Source organism: Schistocerca piceifrons, chromosome 1 (genome assembly GCF_021461385.2).
Source record: "Schistocerca piceifrons isolate TAMUIC-IGC-003096 chromosome 1, iqSchPice1.1, whole genome shotgun sequence".
Taxonomy (NCBI): domain Eukaryota; kingdom Metazoa; phylum Arthropoda; class Insecta; order Orthoptera; family Acrididae; genus Schistocerca; species Schistocerca piceifrons.
Genome location: NC_060138.1, coordinates 252,726,499 through 252,744,719, shown reverse-complemented (window position 1 = coordinate 252,744,719; position 18,221 = coordinate 252,726,499). Strand labels below are relative to the sequence as shown.

At 41.8% G+C, this 18,221-nt stretch overlaps 1 protein-coding gene across 1 annotated transcript in view; it reads left to right on the top strand.

Annotated features, from left to right (window-relative positions):
* The first annotated feature begins 8,154 nt into the window (after positions 1 to 8,154).
* The window catches only part of LOC124792827 (protein PRY1-like), a 542,115-nt gene continuing 532,048 nt past the window's right edge, over positions 8,155 to 18,221 (top strand). The window contains exon 1 of the mRNA XM_047257973.1: positions 8,155 to 8,208. The gene's annotated coding sequence lies outside the window, so the exon portion shown is untranslated. The remainder of the gene's footprint in view (positions 8,209 to 18,221) is intronic.

Below are 18,221 nucleotides of genomic sequence, written 5' to 3'. Positions count from 1 at the left end.
CCCTAGAACTTAGAACTACTTAAACCTAACTAACCTAAGGACATCACACACACCCATGCCCGAGGCAGGGTTCGAACCTGCGACCTTAGCGGTCGCGCGGTTCCAGACTGTAGCGCCTAGAACCGCTCGGCCACCCCGGCTGGCTGTGTCCGAACTGATGATATTTCTTGTCAGCTGATCATTAACCACAGTTCACAATTTACAATAGTCTTTGAATCTCTAAAGTAACGCAAAATACCTGCTCGATAGGCACAACGCAAAACTGACAAACACAAACTTGAACGTTTAATGTGACAATCACAGTGAAGGTATTTTGAAGAAAATGAAGAAGAAGAATTCTTCAGTCGTATAATAACTGTTGAAGAGACGTGGATCCATCACTTCTAAGGACAAAGTAAGCGGCAGAGGATGGTGTGGAAAATCTATCTTTGCCTACAGCAAAAGAATTCAAAATCTAAACTTCCGCAGGAAGTTGATTATGACAGTATTTCTGGATATGAGATGTCAGCTGCAGATTCATGTACACTCCATACGATCAGAGAGTAAATGGCTACAGCTACTGTAAGACAATATGAGATGTATGCGATTTCAGTCTTTCTCGGCGTATTCCACTGATGAATTCTTCTCGGGTTATCAGCGAAGACTTTGCCAGAAGATGATGGGTACGAAACTCATTGAAACGTTACCACAAGACGACGCCACCACTCCGCTGATAACCCGGGAAGAATTCATCAATATGAGATGTGAATCCAAAAACAAAACAAAGAAGAGCGGGGAGCTTTCAAAAGGTGTGATTTTCTCTCAGAATAATGCCCGCTCTCGTACAACTAAGAGAAAAATTCAGTGCTTTCAGAATCTTGGTTTTGAGGTGTTGGAGCACCCACAACACAGTCCTGACATAGCTCCAAGTGATTTTCACCTTTTCCATGTGAAGAGCAACGCCTACATGAATCCATGTTTTCATCGGATGCTGGCGCAAAATTAGCGCCTTGTAAAATGGACCTTGTTAAGAGACGGATCAAGTTTAAGAGGGATTGCGTAGAAAAATGAATTCGCTTCAAATGTTGTTTTTACAAATAAAGGAAATGTGTTTAAAATATCATGTTTTCTTTTGGACTTGTAGTCTTACAATTTGTCTGATAGGCAGACGGTTAAGCAGGAGGTTGTGAGGGAGAGGATAAATACTGGTTAGGTTCTGTCGTGAGCAGCCATCGCTCAGAAAGGGAAACGCCGAACTCTCTCATTTGCTTGTATTTCGTATTAATTCAACATCAGTGTCACATTACTCACCATCTGACTTGCTTAACTGTAAGCAGTATCCGTGCATCAGCTGTCCTCGAAACTGCTGTCCCATGGCGCGTACGACAGAAGTACCAAAACCAATACTAGCTGGCACATACGAAGGACGTAGCTAGCGACGCTGGGTTTGGCGAATGAGACTCCCTTAAAAAAAAAATCTCAAACTGAACTTGACTCCTTCCTCGCAAACAGACAGACCCTTCAGGTCAGTTTCAATCTGAAGAAAGTCAGATCATGTAATGGGTACATACTAGCTATTTGTCGTGAAATCTCGTTATTTTGTCATCCACCATGAAACTGACTTGATTCTTAGAGCTGTGGTCAGTCTATGCAATAAACGAAATGCTGTTGTTTCGTGCCGTAAGCGTTTCTCTTCTTTTCGTTTGTGAAACATCTTCAGTGGCGATTTTACGACCTATTTAACCCATATATGTCGTCCTACAATCAGGTTACAGAAAAAACAGAACACCTTGAACGAGTAGAGAAAGGACATTCATTTTCACAGGATATGTACATTAGCATGATCTGCAGAAGTGATCACATTTCAGTCACCTCGGTTCAGCATGTTTCCTGCTGCCTAGTAGGCGCAGGGTCCGCCATGGGCCCTGATAAAATGTTCCATACGTGATGGCATCCATCAACACGTATAAGGCGTGAATGTCGTCCTGTGATATAGCCACCCATGCTGCATTCACCTGGTTCCAAGGTTCAAGTATGGTTGTTGCCACTGGGTCACACTGCTCCACCCATCGTTTCACCATACCCCACACATTTTCGACTGGCGACGAGTGTGATGATCTGGCGGGCCAGAGAAAAAGGCTGACATCCTGTGACACCAAGCAGGCACGTTTTCGGGCAGCAACATGTGGTCGTGCGCTATCTTGCTGAAAAATGGTGTCGGTTACGGGTCGCAGGATGTCATTCACGTAGGTCACACTGGTCACACAGTGCCCTGGAAAAGCACCAACTGTGATCTATGGTTGCATCCAATAGCACCACACACCATAAGACCTCGAGTTGGCGCTGTATGTCTTCTGTGAATGCATTCACTGTGATGCCGCTCCCACGGTCTGCGGCGAACCAAAATGCGGCCACCATTTTGAAACAAACAGAACCTGGATTCGTCCGAAAGCACTGTCTGATGCCATTCCTGTCCTCAGTTACGTCGTTCCGTGTACTATTGCCGTCTAGCATGCTTCTGTAAATTCGTCGAAGGTAGGCGGAGAAGTGGACGACGCGCACCTAACATAAAACGTAATAAACGGCGATGGACTATCAGCCCTGATAGCGTACGATGTGTTACACTGTTGCGAAGAAGCCAAGGAGATCGCAAATCCGTCCTGCAATGCCATTCGGATGAGGTGTCGATCTTCTTGGCGGGTGGTCTGGGTTGTTCGAACTGACTCATCTGGTAGTGTTCTACGGCCCTCCGTGAACCATTCGCCACACACCCGTTGCACTGCCGAAACACTTCGTCCCACACGAGCAGCAATTTCCCGGATGGATGCATCACATTCTCTCATGCCAATAATTCGTCCTCTTTCTTACTCACTGATTTTACATGTTTCACATTGTGAATTACGGATTACGCGATGGCCAATATTAAGCACAGTACGATTAAAAAATATACAGTATTACAAGTTATATTGTTGTAACGTTCAAGTTTATGACGTAAGCAAGGTAAGGAATATGAAATTCTATCATGTCTTAATTTTGTGTAACAGTATGTCAGTGTGACGTTTTCGATATGTGTCTAACGCTATCGTGGTCTTCTGCTCTGCGTAACTTCTTGTAAAGCCAATTTGTTGTGTCAAAGTGTGAATCAGAAAAGTAAAAGCATTTAATAAACTTTAGCTATTTTAAATACAAACTACATGAATTGTGTACATTATTTAAAGTGATCACCATTCTCAATCTTGCCTGAATTTATTTTAACTACGTTGTCAGCAAGTCGATCTGTTGTTTGATGCGACGAGAGTTCCCCTCTATACGACACTCACAGAGCCAAACAACTTTTTTTTAAAACTCCAACCACGTATCTAGTACCCATAAGTTTCCAGGATACTTCGATTTATTTAGTACAGATACAGGTAAGTAACCCACACCAAAAATAAGCAATAAAGGAATGACAGAAAACTTAAAAAAGCTGACATGAGTCGCCCTCCACTCTGGCTCAAGTCCTTACTCCTGAGTTCTCTCTTGGCATGCACTACCGTCTCATCTCTGAGAGTGATCGGGTACAAAAAATTATCACCCTACAGTCTTCTGTCTTATACCAATTAGGAAATAAGGATCCCAACAATAAACGGAAAGCTTTCTGACTGCGCATAAAATATATATTGATGCAAGCAGCGAGGGAATTGTAGTAAGTGAAAGAACTAATAGAGACACTGTTCTGAGTGAATAGAAAAACTTATTTTACATACAATATTTTTAGACGACTATCCCACGTTTACTGAACAAAGCGAATTACATGTTAGTAGCAGATATGGAAAATTTTATTGCACATGTAAATGTAAAGCGCAAATAAATTGATGTCAAATTGTGTGTAAGAAGATAAAGACAACAATTAAATAAAACAGCAATAAATCACGTGTAAACACAGCTGGAAGGTCCTTCTGTGATTAGCTTGTCGATTTCTTCCTTTGGAAATGATACTTTCAAAGGGAGCTGTTTTCATACACATACCTTGACCATTTAAATGAAGTCACTCGCTTGCATCATGAGCTGCACCAGAACATCGCCATGATAAACATGCCTCGGACAGGGTGCCCAGCTTAGTTGAGATGCTAAAGTTTCTGGAATTTTACGGGTCAAGTGGCAGAACTGCTATCGTAAATGTGACGACCCCCAAGGACTTCCTAAGTGACTCTGCGTTCATTGGGTGAACTCGTGCTGACTGCATCTCTGCATAGAGATAACGCGCAACAAAAAAAGAATGCATTTCAGCGCAAAGACTACTGTGAGTACTTTGTGTTTGTGGGGGTCGATATCGAGAGTCTTGGCACAAGTTTCCTTTTTAATCGCCTAATTTTTATATTTCACAGTTTTACAATGTTTCGAGAAAGAGAAGCCACACTTCAGGACTGTAATAAGGTTGTCATCAGAAAAGAAAAGAAACCGAAGAAGACAAACTCTGGCTCAATAACGAATTCATTTGTTATATTGGTATGGTGTGTGAACAAGTCTTTCGAATGTTCCGTTGGAACTGTGTTACAGTCAAATATTAGAGATGCAGGAAATGGTTTGAAACAACGCAAGCGTTCGAAACTGGTCACCATAAAAGATTATGTGAAACTGTAACGCAAAACTAAATGAAGTTCCCGGTCCACCGATATGTTGCAATTACACAAAAGATGCTGACGTTTTATGGAATGGGGAAACAGTAAAGCAAGTAACAAACTTCTAATACTTGAAATGCAATATATCACATGGGGACAACATTGATTTTCGATATTAGATAGACAATTTGAACTTAATGAACGGTAATATTAGATGAACCTGACAAAAGAAAATAAGAAAAGAAGCACTTCTGAAATTTTATAAAACACTGTCGTTCCCAATTGTACTGTATGGAAGCGGAACATGAATAGGCAACAAAAAAAAGGGGACTAACTAAGAATCCAGAGTTCAAAAAAGAAATTTCTCGGACGTGAACCAGAATACACAACACAAGGTCGAAAGGAAAATACATAAAGAACAGCAAAAGTTTGATTACTGTCCACATCCAAAAAAGAGAAGACCATACGAAGGAAAATGAAAGAATACGCCAGTGTGATGGAGGATGAGACTGCAACAATACCATACAAATACAAACCAGCTGGAAAATGATACACAGGGAGACACAAAACCATACGCAAGAACTAAGACTAATCTCAGTAGGTAGTCGTAATAAGTAAAGCATAATATGTGCAGAAGATGCTGATATAATAGAACAAAAAGGGCAGAGAATTAAATCCCAATTCCTACAGATAGAGTATTCCTTCTAAAAGCATAAATTGGAACCATTTCCAACAGACGGATCACGAAGGACACTGTATCCTACTCTCTGTTCACGACACGTCTCAGAGAGATACACATTTCAGCCCTTAATGTAGATGCACCGTATACTGATAAGGAACTGCACTTCATCATCTCATTTACCTTGACATGTGAATTTGGGAGAAATTTGGTTTTCATGATCCAATCAAAACGACGAAGCTTTTTCTCTCTTTCATGACAGTGATAAGTTTTGTCACTTGCATGCTTAAGAATGAACCGCAGCAAGGTGAGGAACTATAACAGAGATAGACTCTAAAAAAATTGTGGGCCTGCAACAATAATATTCGAAACCATTCAAATTATGTAGTGATTTTCCAGAAATTGAGACCCATAGAAGACGGAAATACAGGCCCCAGAAAAATATTTGGACATCAAAAGGAGAGAAACATTTTCCGTTATGCGGAAGGTGCAGATATTAAAAACTTTTTTAAATTTTGTGAATAAAACAACCGACACAATGTTTTCGTATTTAACTGTAATTTTGAGTTTCGTCCGAATTGGCCCACCTTCATATCTTAAATCCATGAAGACGGTAGCTACCACTAGTGTTGGCTGGTGTGCCAAGACGTCATCTTGACGGTGTTACTCACAAAACAATAAAACACAATATCTGTTTCCTCATGCTCAGTCTGAAAAAGGAATGGCAATGTCAATCGAGACGGACAGTAGAAAAATGTAAACAGTGTTCACTGCTCAGTTCGACGAGTCATTATCCTTCGTCCTCGCCTTTTTCAACTACGCAGAGTCTGTATAATCGACTTTTACTATTAGTAACTGAATAATAAAGTCGTGCAAACACAGAGTGCGTCAGCTCGAGCGGGTGGCGGAGTGGGGGGAACCGGTGCGCGGTCGGCCTAGAAAGTGTAAGTTTTTCGTAGTCATTTCGTGATCCCTACAACTAATAAAATCGTAAAAATTATTTAATAGTATGATCGCACAACTCTCTTCCAGGAAAATAAGCCTAAAACCATTGCTAAAGGGGCTATCCTCTGATAAGATCTAGCAAATTAGCGAGAGCGCCTGTTTTTTGTAATCGACATATCTCGAAAAATAATTAATGTTTTTTTTTATTTTTCAAACAAGTACTTTTTCGACTTACCGCAGATCTACTTACAGTAAATAGCAAGTATGGGAACGTGAATGTTAACGAGTTAAAGACAATCCGATGTTTAACTTTTTTTCGATATATCACGCAGCGTAAGAATGCAATCTATACTTACAAAAAAGGAATCAATAGATCTTTTTAAGCCCTAATACTTTCTCGTATAACATTTCTCGCTCTGGGCTATATATTTTTACTTATTTAAGAAAAACAGTTTTTTGCAGCTTTTCGGAATTTTTAGGCCAAGTTCGCCAACTTGGATTGAGTTTCATTAAACTATTTGAAATTTAATTTCCTTTACGCTAATATTTTATGTGTTCAGGTAATGATTTTTGCAAATTTAACTATGCCGTCTCAGAATGCTTGGACTATACCTCCGAATTCATCGCGCTATTTGTATTTCAATGTTACTCCTCGGGCCCATGTGTGGTGCTTTCTTGATGCTTAGACTTCACTGTCAGACAATAGCACTGGCCTTACACCTATTTTTAAAAAAATTTCCATTGGTTTTTATGGTTTTTTTTTAATCACACAAAACCTCTGAAACATACGCCATTTTTTCCAACCAGATGTTACTCTTCGAGACGTCTGCTTTAACTGATCCTGTCTCTGATATTACTAATCCCAGATACTCGAAATTTTTACCTCTTGCAAGTGTGACGGTATGAAGCTTCGTACAGTGACAAGGGCAAGTAACGGCTGTTGTGTCGGTAGCTGGACCGACACCGTGAATTTGATTGCTGAAAAAGAAAGCTAGACTAACGCTGTAGCCGATAGTGCACGCACGGCATAAAGCAGACGGGCGTGAAGTCTGGAACATGAGAACTTATAAATGATTAAGAAGAAAAGTATGTAGATGCTTAGTACTTATCTTTTATTTAGTTCTTGGAATACATCTCTCTTGAATACTCGTAAGCTATAGGCACTGATACAACTGGCGCCTTGCTAGTTCGTTGCCATTAACTTAGCTGATGGCTATTCTGTCTCTCGGCTAATGAGAGAGAAAGGCTTCGTACAACTGGGCGATAGCTAGGTTCGCGTACAACTGGGCGGTAGCTAGGTTCTCGTACACCTGGGCGATAGCTAGGTTCGCGTACAACTGGGGCGATAGCTAGGTTCGCGTACAACTGGGGTCGAGTCCTCTCTCGTATCACGAGACCTGCCTTGGTGGTGGCGCTAGGTCTGCGATCACAGTGGCGACACGCGGGTCCGACATGTACTACATGGACCGCGGCCGATTTAAGCTACCACCTAGCAAGTGTGGTGTCTGGCGGTGACACCACAACGGCAATTTGTGACAGGCAAGCGAAAAAAAAAAAATCAGTAATCACAGAGCAGCAGAAGAAAGTGAATGTAGTGACTGCCAAGACCATGAATAATCTTAAAGTTCATACAGACTGCAAATAAGCCAGACATAGACAGAGAGCACAACGCAGTCTCCGGCTGCTCTGTACTCAGCTGTAGGCTGTGAAAGGTATCGCAGGGCGGAAGGAGAGGGGAGGGTGTGTTGGGAAGCCTGACAGAGCCAACCCCGGGGGTTCCCCAAACGGTATCGACTTTTTGGGTCATCCCGGGGGCTTCCAGCGTCGGCAGCGGATGGCGCGCTGGCCTGGCTGTCTGGCTGTGAGTGTGCTTAATTGTGTCCAGTGGTTCGGTAGCGCTGTGTAGGAGGGGACGCGGTCAGCCGCTTTGTACGCCAGTAGCAGGGACGGGCGAGCAGCAGCCGTCGCTCCGTCTGCAGACGGTGACCACTTTACTCATACCAGGTATGTAAAAGAGTTTCACTGTTACCTTCGTTAGGATGGCGACCTGTCTGGGTGACCTGGAAAACCGAGATTCCTCAGGGAAATTAAATTCACTGAAATAACGCGGCAAATATCAGGGAATTCTGAAAGATTCAGAGTGTTCTGAGAGACTGCGTAAGGAGGAGTAATATTCGCTGACAGAAAGAAATGAACTGAATCATTTTGCTTCAAATCACTCTGAGACTCTGCTTCCGAAACAATTGGTTGCTTGGTTGGTTGGTTTGGGGAAGGAGACCAGACAGCGTGGTCATCGTTCTCATCGGATTAGGGAAGGATGGGGAAGGAAGTTGGCCGTGCCCTTTCAGAGGAACCATCCCGGCTTTTGCCTGGAGTGATTTGGGGAAATCACGGAAAACCGAAATCAGGATGGCCGGACGCGGAATTGAACCGTCGTCCTCCCGAATGCTAGTCCAGTGTCTAACCACTGCGCCACCTTGCTCGGTGAAACAATTGGTTGTGAGGTCGAGTAAGGAAAGGTGAAGAAGTTCACGGGATTAATGTAATTAAATCACATGTTAGTTTTATCTAATAATAGTCTCCTTTGTTGCGATAAGTAACAGTTCACAATAAAGCAAATGTACCAAGGTGTTTCAGAAAAAGATGTACATCAAAAATAAATTGGGCGTATATATTTCGTAATCCAGTAAGAGGGAGTCGTCTTTTACCAAAATCAAGGTAATTTCCAAGAATGATTGCCTATTGAAGTCGTGGGGTCCAAACGATACATATCGATCATGCGACTCTGGTGGCGGGCGTTATGATCAATTGTTTGTGATCGTCATTCTTATCTGTTTTCCGTCGTTCCCTTAAGTTACATACCTCCGCGAATTACGGGCAAAAAGAGATTTATTCCCATAGCGTACACATCACATGGCCTTTCACATGACGACAACACCGACGACAAGTAAGGTAAGTCATCTCCTTTGGTTTACAAGTATTTTTGTAACGGTCTTCTTTTGTCATTGCTGCAGTAACCACTATAAACATACTCATAACGCCCGCCACAAGAGTCACGTGATCGATTTAGGATCGCACGTTCGATATGTATCGTTTGTACCCCGCGATATCGATAGGCAATCATTCTTGGAAATTACCAAAATCAAATTTATTGTTTGTGAGCTAGTATCCTCCACAAAGCATACGACCAGTGATACACACTGTAATGATTTGGGAACTATTTGAAAATTTTTCTGTCATTGTATCCTTAAGGGGCTGTAATGTCAACAAACGGTCAGTGTGTAGTTGGAGATCATCTGCGATTCAACTATTGTATTTTACCGTAAAAAGATGGATCTGCAATAGAATCGGCGAATGAAGTCCCCTGACAGTCACAGTGAGCTTGAGGCAGAGCTGCTTCGCGCACCCACGTCAACCAATCACTTAACGCGATTTTGCGTACGTCTCTATGGCAACGCCGCACTGTTGTCAAGGCTCTTTAGAAGACAATTATTTTGTTTTTTCTACCGCCGTTCGCGTTTTGCAGTTGCATGCTGGCCATAGGGCGGCCAGCTGTCAAGGAATTTCTTTTGTTGACTCTACTGTAGGACATAAATGTTTTATATGTCTCTTCCACGGAACAAAATGTATGTCATTCTTCGTGTTTAGTGGAGAACAAGGTGACACTCGTAACTTTAAAGTTACTAAACAGCGTATTTCTCACTGAAAGTTATTGTTCATATTTACTCTGTACACGAATAGTTCTTGAATACAGGGTTAACTATAGATAACATCCATAAATAAGTTGAGTTACTTAGTTTGAAGGTTTATAACAATTAACCGAATATAGTCAGTGTGCTAGACTAGGCCAAAACTGCCGGAGAGATTACGTCGATAATTATTCTAGACTTTGTTAGCAGCGTGCAGTGGATATAACATACATCGGCGAGATATCTCACTGAATGTCATGAGTATAATATTTTAGTTCTGTCTAAGTACGAGATGGCAACAGAAACAAATTTGTAGTTTGGGCTATCTTATAGCGAACTTTGCTATCGACAAACTACAGGGAATTCGTCTATCGTCCGCAGCTCGTGGTCGTGCGGTAGCGTTCTCGCTTCCCGCGCCCGGGTTCCCGGGTTCGATTCCCGGCGGGGTCAGGGATTTTCTCTGCCTCGTGATGACTGGGTGTTGTGTGTTGTTCTTAGGTTAGTTTGGCTTAAGTAGTTGTAAGTTCTAGGGGACTGATGACCATAGATGTTAAGTCCCATAGTGCTCAGAGCCATTCATCTGTCGTTTGCCTCGCGGGGTAGCCGTGCGGTCTAAGGGCGTCTTGTCACGGTTCGCGCGGCTGCCCCCGTCGGAGGTTCGAGTCCTCCCTCGGGCATGGGTATGTGTGTGATGTCCTTAGGGTAAGTTAGTTTAAGGTAGATTAAGTACTGCGTAAGCCAAGGGACCGATGACCTCAGCAGTTTGGTCCCATAGTCCTTACCACAAATTTCCAAATTTTCATCTGTCGTTAACACCTATATCTTTAAAGCCTCTTCATTCCTGAAAAGGTACATAATTTCTGCTATACACGCTGAACTTTCTACAGTGTTGGAATTCTGGTGCTCATTACTATGCTCTCGACTTATTTAAAAAGAAAAAACATCAGCGTGCCGGTAGTCCTACCCCTCTGCTTTAAAATTCCACAATACATTTCTCTCTAATAAATAAAATGCATCTTTTCGATGGGACCCAAGTTTTTCTTCCCGCCTAGCATTCTTATTACAATGTTGCAGCACTTATTTCATCCGTATGGGTTAACGCTAGTGCCAGTGCACTAATGGAAATATGTATTTTCCGTTTCCTTGCACAGTTCTCCAGCAGATTAACATGATTTGTTGTACGTGCTGGATTTCCTACCCTGCTGTCACTCTTTCCAGACGTCTCTTCACGCCACTACTTTTGAGTGTAACGCAAACCGGAAGCTAGCAAAAACAGTCGCCTGAGCTTGGAATTTGGGAAGCCTCAGCCATCAGCCTTCTCATAACACCTCTTTTGGAAGATAACCTGTGTTCATATTCGTCAAAAATATTTCGTTCGATCTCCTAATGACTCGAAAATTTCTAAGCCATTCAAAAGCAAGTTTTGTCGAATGTAGCACAATAGTTTTGTTCTCCTAATTTCCATGAACTCAGGACTTATTAATTTAATGCCAGTGTCAAACCATTGCAATTTTAATGTGTAAAGTATAGGGAAGTTTAAATGAAAGGACTATTACACCACTCCTCAGACGTGAATTCTGGAAACTATCTTCGGGTAATAACAAACAAACGGAAAAGTGCTCCTACGGGAGCACAAAAAAGGCTAATATTCCTCTGTTTTAAAAGACCCTGACTGAAACATGGGGCATCAGTTGCCTCAGTCTGTCTTCCTCAGCACCCAGAAACCGATAACAGATAAAGAATTTTGAGAAAGGAAAATGGCACTTCTAGGTAAATGCCTGTAGAATATACCGTTAAAATTTATGCAGTTTGCTGCGGTTATTTAGATTTCACCTCACAACGGACTTTATGTTTTCACGTAAGTATTTTGCGTATGGAAGTAGGATAACTTTGAACCTCTGTATCTCGGAAACGGATAAAGATATCAAGATTTTGAGATAGGAATCTTAGGAATGTATCGTAAGCAATTCAGCCATTCATTTGCTGTGCATAGCCGTCTTGGAAACCGAAGCTCTATTTTGGTACCGAGAAACTATATTTTTCGGATTTTCTCAGGAACCGACCATGAACTAAATGATGCCTCCATAAGCGCACCATAGACCGCATATAATGCAAAAATAACCAACGATTTACTCCATTTGCCAAATCTGGAGGAAGTGTGTTATATTCAAACTTTGACCCTGTACAGTATGCAAATGGTCTCTAGCCGAAGGACTATCCAAAACACTTGAACCAACCTTTCTATTACTAATAGAATCCGAAGTGTGAGCTCCGGAAAAATCCCATTTTTATGCGCGGTATTTTGGAACGTGCGTACCGATGTCATACACCCGAGATATTTTATTTACTGCTTTATAACTGAATGCGGTATCGAAGGTAGTACGCTGTCGGGTTCTCACCCGATGCGACGATTCCATTCTTGAGCGCAGTGCTCGTACTTGTATCGCTCTTAGCATATAAATAAGACGTCGAAATATTGCTTGGAAAAATGACATTATTAATTCGGCTGGAATTCGACTACACACTACCAGTTAATCACGTCAAGAAAAACATACAAATATTAGCCGCATTGTAAATAACAACCTACATTAAGAGACTTTTTTTGCTGGTTTAAATGTGTCCTACCTATACTGCTTGGATGACAGTTACAGATACGTCGTTTCATGCTGCTTCAGCTCAGTGTAAGAGTTCACCAATCACGGTGGCTGGCGAGTGACGGAATGCCAGTCTCGCGGTAACCTATAACTAGATGTTTTCAGTGGGTAAGCGACCTGGAGAACATGCGTGCCAAGCCAACAATCAACGAACACCGTGTGTACTGAGATAGGTCAAGAGAGCAAGGAACACATACGGTCTCATACGGTCTTATTGAAAGATAACGTCATCAAGATCTCGAAGATAGGGCACAGCCACTGAACATTGTCCGAACTACCGGCTACGCGAAGCAGAGGTGATCGTGTTGCTAAGACGATGACAGCCCATACAGTCATGCATGGAACTGTTCCCATGTGACGACGACGAATGCGTCCTGGCAACGCTTGTTACCTTCAGGACCTACACGCATACGAAAACGTCCATTCTGCTGTTTTTCAGAGAAATGGGACTCGTCTGAAAGACGGCGCGGTACAACTGCTGTCGTTGGGAGCATCACGGTTGAGGCGCCTTCGTCTTCTGCCGTGTCAAGGAAAGCCGCAGCAAAAGTCGTCGTGATGACAGTTCATGGTGCTCCTTACGTCGTCGCACTGCCCGTGTGGATACTTGTGCTGCAAAGAGCCGATTGACTGACCAAAGGCATTCGACATAATTGCACCCTCTCGCACGATCGAAGAAACAAAACGTCTTCTCGGCCACTAGTTGGGTAAGACTTGAGATCTTCCATGGCGCTTAGTATAGCTCTTCCGAACCGAAAAATTCCATATTCGCTTGGTAGTAATTGAATCCCGACAAACGTCAACATCAATATCGCGGATCGAAAAGCACGTTCCAGTGCGTTCTAGTAGAAGTTTCTCCTTCTCACACAAGACAATGTTACCACTGAAACGCGAGGGACAAAAACGCGGAACATTTGTGGAAAAAAACTATCACAGGTGACATTTTGTGCTATCGAGACGAACCTACCACAAAAACAACAAAGTGCAGAAATTCGCCTGAAGGGTCAGCGATCTGGTGACTTAACCGACATCCAATCGAATTTGCCGTGTGAGTTGGATAACATCTTCTAAGATGGCTTTTTCTGATCTCTCAATTTGTTGTATGAGCGTCCTGGTGTGTTGTACTCGAGCGAAGGAAGACTACGTAGAACTCCTGAAGCATTATAATTACCATCTTAACTCTCCTCTAATTTTTATTAATCTAGCCTCGAAACTTTTCGGACTGACGGATTGTGATTACTTGCTTGTAAAGCACCAGTTGTTGCGGTCTTCATTCCGAAGACTGGTTTGATACAGTTCTCCATGCTGCTCTACTCTGTGCGAGTCTCTTCATCTGCGAATAACTACTGCAGACTACATCCTTCTTAATCTGCTAACTGTATTGATGTCTTGGTCTCCCTCTACGATTTTTACGTCTCCACTCTTCCCTGCAACACTAAACTGGCGATCCCTTGATGTCTCAGAATGTATCCTATCAACCAATCCCTTCTTTAGGTCAAGTTGTGCCACAAATTTCTTGTCACCCCAATACTATCCAGCACCTCCATATTAGTTATGTGATCTACCCATCTAATCATCAACGTTCTTCTGTAGTACTACATTTCTATTCTCTTCTTGTCTAAACTGTTTATTGTTCATGTTTCTCTTCCATAAGTGGCTACACTCCAGACAAATACTGTCAGAAAAGACTTCCTAACAATTAAATCCACATTGGATGTTAATAAATTTCTCTTCTTCAAAAATTCTTTTCTTGCTGTTGCCAGTCTACATTTTATATCCTCTCTACTTCGGCCATCATCAGTTATGTTGCTGCCGAAATAGCAAAATTCATCTACCACTTTAACTGTCTCGTTTTCTAATCTTTTTTGCTTTTGTTGATTTTCAGCTTACATCTTCCTTTCAAGACAATGTCCATTCCGTGCAACACTTCTTCCACGTCCTTTGTTGTCTTTGACTGAATTACATTGTCATCGGCAAATCTCAAAGTTTTTATTTCTTTTCCCTGAACTTCAATTTCTACTACAAACATTTCTTTGGTTTCTTTTATTGTTTATTCAAAGTACAGCTTGAGTAAGATTGGAGATAGACTACAACCCTGTCTCACTCCCTTCTCAACTACTGATTCCCTTTCATGCCCCTCGACTCCTGTAGCTGCCGTCTGGTTTCTGTACAAATAACGTTTCACTCCCCGTATTTTACCTCTGCTGCCTTGAGGGTTGCAAAGAGAGTATTCCTGTCAACATTGTCAAAAGCTTTCTCCAAGTCTACAGATTTTATAAACGTATGCTTGCCTTTTCGTAACCTATCTTCTAAGATAAGTCTCAGGGTCAGTATTGCCTCGCGTATTCCTACACTTCTCAGGGATCCAAACTAATCTTCCCCGAGGTCGGCTCCTAGCAGTTTCTCCATTCTTCTGTATACAATTTGTTTTAGTATTTTGCAACCAGCACTTATTAAACTCATTGTTTGGTAATTTTCATACCTATCAGCAACTGCTTTTCTTTGGAATCGGAGTTACTACAGTCTTCTTGAAGTTTGAGGGTAGCTCGCTTGTCTCATACATCTTGCACACCAAATCGAAGAGTTTTATCATGGCTGTCTCTCCCAAGGCTTTCAAAAGTTCTGATATAATACCGTTGACTCCTGGGGCCTTGTTTCCACTTAGATCTTTCAGGGATCTGTCAAGTTCTTCTCTTAGTATCATATCTCGCTTCTCATTTTATCTACGTCCACTTTCCTATCCATAATATTGCCTTCAGCAACATTTCCCTTGCATAGACCCTCTATACGGGGTGTTTCAAAAGTGATGGTCAATATTCAGGGATATAGGTTACGAAAAGTCAAGTAAACATGGGCTCTAAAATGCCTACCTTAAGACCTAAGAAATATTCTTGGTCTTCAATATTGTGAAACAAATCTCTTCTACTGCTAGCTGTTTACTTTCCAAATTTTGGGAAGTGGTAGTATGAACCAAAACAAGAAAAAAATGTCCAGTAAACGTATCGTCTAAAATGCATACCTTAAAAATTATGAGCACTTGTTCATTAGAAGAGTTGTGTTCCAAGGTACCCAAGATGAATAGGTGCTCGTAGCTGTTAAGGTATGTATTTTAGAGCACTTGTTTACTGGGCATTTTCCTCTTGTTTTGGTCCATACTACCACTTCCCAAAATATGGAAAGCAAAGAGCTCGCAGTAGAAGAGATTTGCTTCACAGTATCGAAGATCAGGAACTGCTCATTGCTCTTGACATACGTTTTAGAGCCCATGTTTACTTGGTTTTTTGTTTAGAACGATCATTCCTGTCATATCTCTGAATATTCGCCATCAATTCTGAAACAACCTCTATACTGCTTCCAAGTTTTAGCTTTGCTTCTCTTTTCTCCAAAGACCTGTTTAATTTCCCTGTAGGTGGTATGTACCTTCCACCGAGTGAAATATGCCTCTAAATCCTTGCATTTGTCCTCTGGCCTTTCCTGCTTAGCCATTTTGCGCTTCTTATCAATCTCATTTTTTAAACGTTTGCATTTCCTTTCGCCTGCTTCACTTGCTGTCCTTTTATATTTTCTCCTTTTCTCAATTAAATTCAATATCTCTTGTCTTATCCAAGGATTTCTACTAGTCCTTGTCTTTTTACCTATTTAATCCTCTGCTGCCTTCACTATTTCATCACTTAAAGCTACCCATTTTTCTTCTAGTGTGTTCCGTTCCCCTCTTCTCGTCAACCGTTACCTGTTGCTGTACCTGAAACTCTCAGCAGATACTTCGTACATTCTACAGGTATAACTAACAAGGGGAGGCCACGACGTTTGGAGCGCGGATTTACTGCAAACTTCGTACACTCGTAGTACTCCATGAGGACAACAAAATGTGTAAGCAGTAGCGCGTACTTCTCAAGCGTTAGTGAGAAAATCGCAAGATAATTTCGACCGTCAAATGTCGTCAAATACATACACCTGTGCGTGGCCATTTTTCCCAGGAAGCGCCGGCGGCCGAGTGGCGCCGGCACGATAGCTCAGCGTGTTTCACCGGCACGGTAGCTGAGCGTGTTCGGTCAGAGAGCTGGTTGGCCTCTGTAATAAAAAATTGGGTGGAAGGATCAACCATCGAACTTAAACAGAATGTCTTGCGACGTCCGCAACGTCCAAACACAACGATCAATAACGAACAAAACGCAAAAAAAGCGTGTTCGGTGGTTAGCTGGCCTCTGTAATAAAAAATTAAGTTAATGGATCAACGATGAACTTGAACGGGTGTCATATGGACGTCCGCTCCGCTGGATCGAAACCCGCCAGTCAGTTTTTTTTTTTTTTTAATTTCTAACACAGTCATTTTCTTTACTATTTATATTACAATTGATGTAATGGGAAAAATACGTGTAATCGGATGAACTTTTATTAAATTTACAATGTTATTTGGCAGGCTTCAAATTTTACTATCACAAATAATATAATTTACTATCGGCTAGTAAACGACCAAACGAATAAAGTGATACTGAAAATATATGCTTGTCAGTGTCTTCAAAATTGTTCGTATTTAATCGAAAGAGAACGAGAAATTGCTTCTCGTGAAGACGCTATTAAAATATACTCGATACTGCATGACCAATGATCAGCGCCGATGTTTAAGGAAATGCTGCGTTATGCATGATTTGCTTCCAAATTATCGGCTGAAAGAGAGGCTTTTGAAAATGTTAACGAGGTTTGTTTTTCCACGGAAAACCTCAAAAGACCTTGCGTGTGCGGGATCATAGCATTTATTCAATGCAGCTGGTGCCGTTTAACTTTGTTTCTCATGTTTTTACGAAAAATACCATCCCGCAAGTTGTAATCGTAATGTCGAAAGCGACGATTAACTGTACATCTTTCGAAAGCCGTCTCTGGCTCTCAAAACTTGGAGCCAACAAGTCGTTTCGGGCTCCTTCCAGGTATAAGGGATTTCTCAAGTCACGGACAAGCATACATTTTCGGTATCACTTTATACGTTTGGCCCTTTACTAGTCGGTAGTTATGAATATTACATTATTTGCGATAGTAAAAATTTTGTAGACTGCCAAATATCATTGTAAATTTAATAAAAGTTCATCCGATTACACGTATTTTTTTCCATTACATCAACTGTAATATAAATAGTAAAGAAAATGACGTGTGTTCGAAATAAAAAAAAAACTGACGAGCGGGACTCGATCCAGCGACCCAGCGATTACGTGGCTTGAACGCTAACCACTTTTTTTTCGTTTGCATTTTGTTCGTTGCTAGTTTATTGTAGAAAGCAAATGCGCAAACAACTCAGGCAGCAATCAATGGCCCTCACAACGTCATTGAGAGACTGTTTAGCAACGAATGTCATTAAGAAGAAAGGAACAAAATAAATTCAGAATACCAAACAAACTCGGATGATGACTGCAGTGGTGCTCTGGTGCTGTTATTTCCCTTCAAAGATCCTTCGAATAACATCTAGTACCGACACGGGAGCTGGTGTCGAGAAACACCTTGTGGAGCAGTGATGTATTGTGGCTATATGAGCACTTGAAAAAGCGGCCGTTAGTACTGGAACGCAACTTACAACCGGTGAAAAAGGCTGGCGTGACTGGCCGTACATTAAATGGCACCCACTAACATACCGACTTCCGTACACAAGCGAGTGAAGCAGCGCTCTCGCTAACTTCAGCAGCTAAGG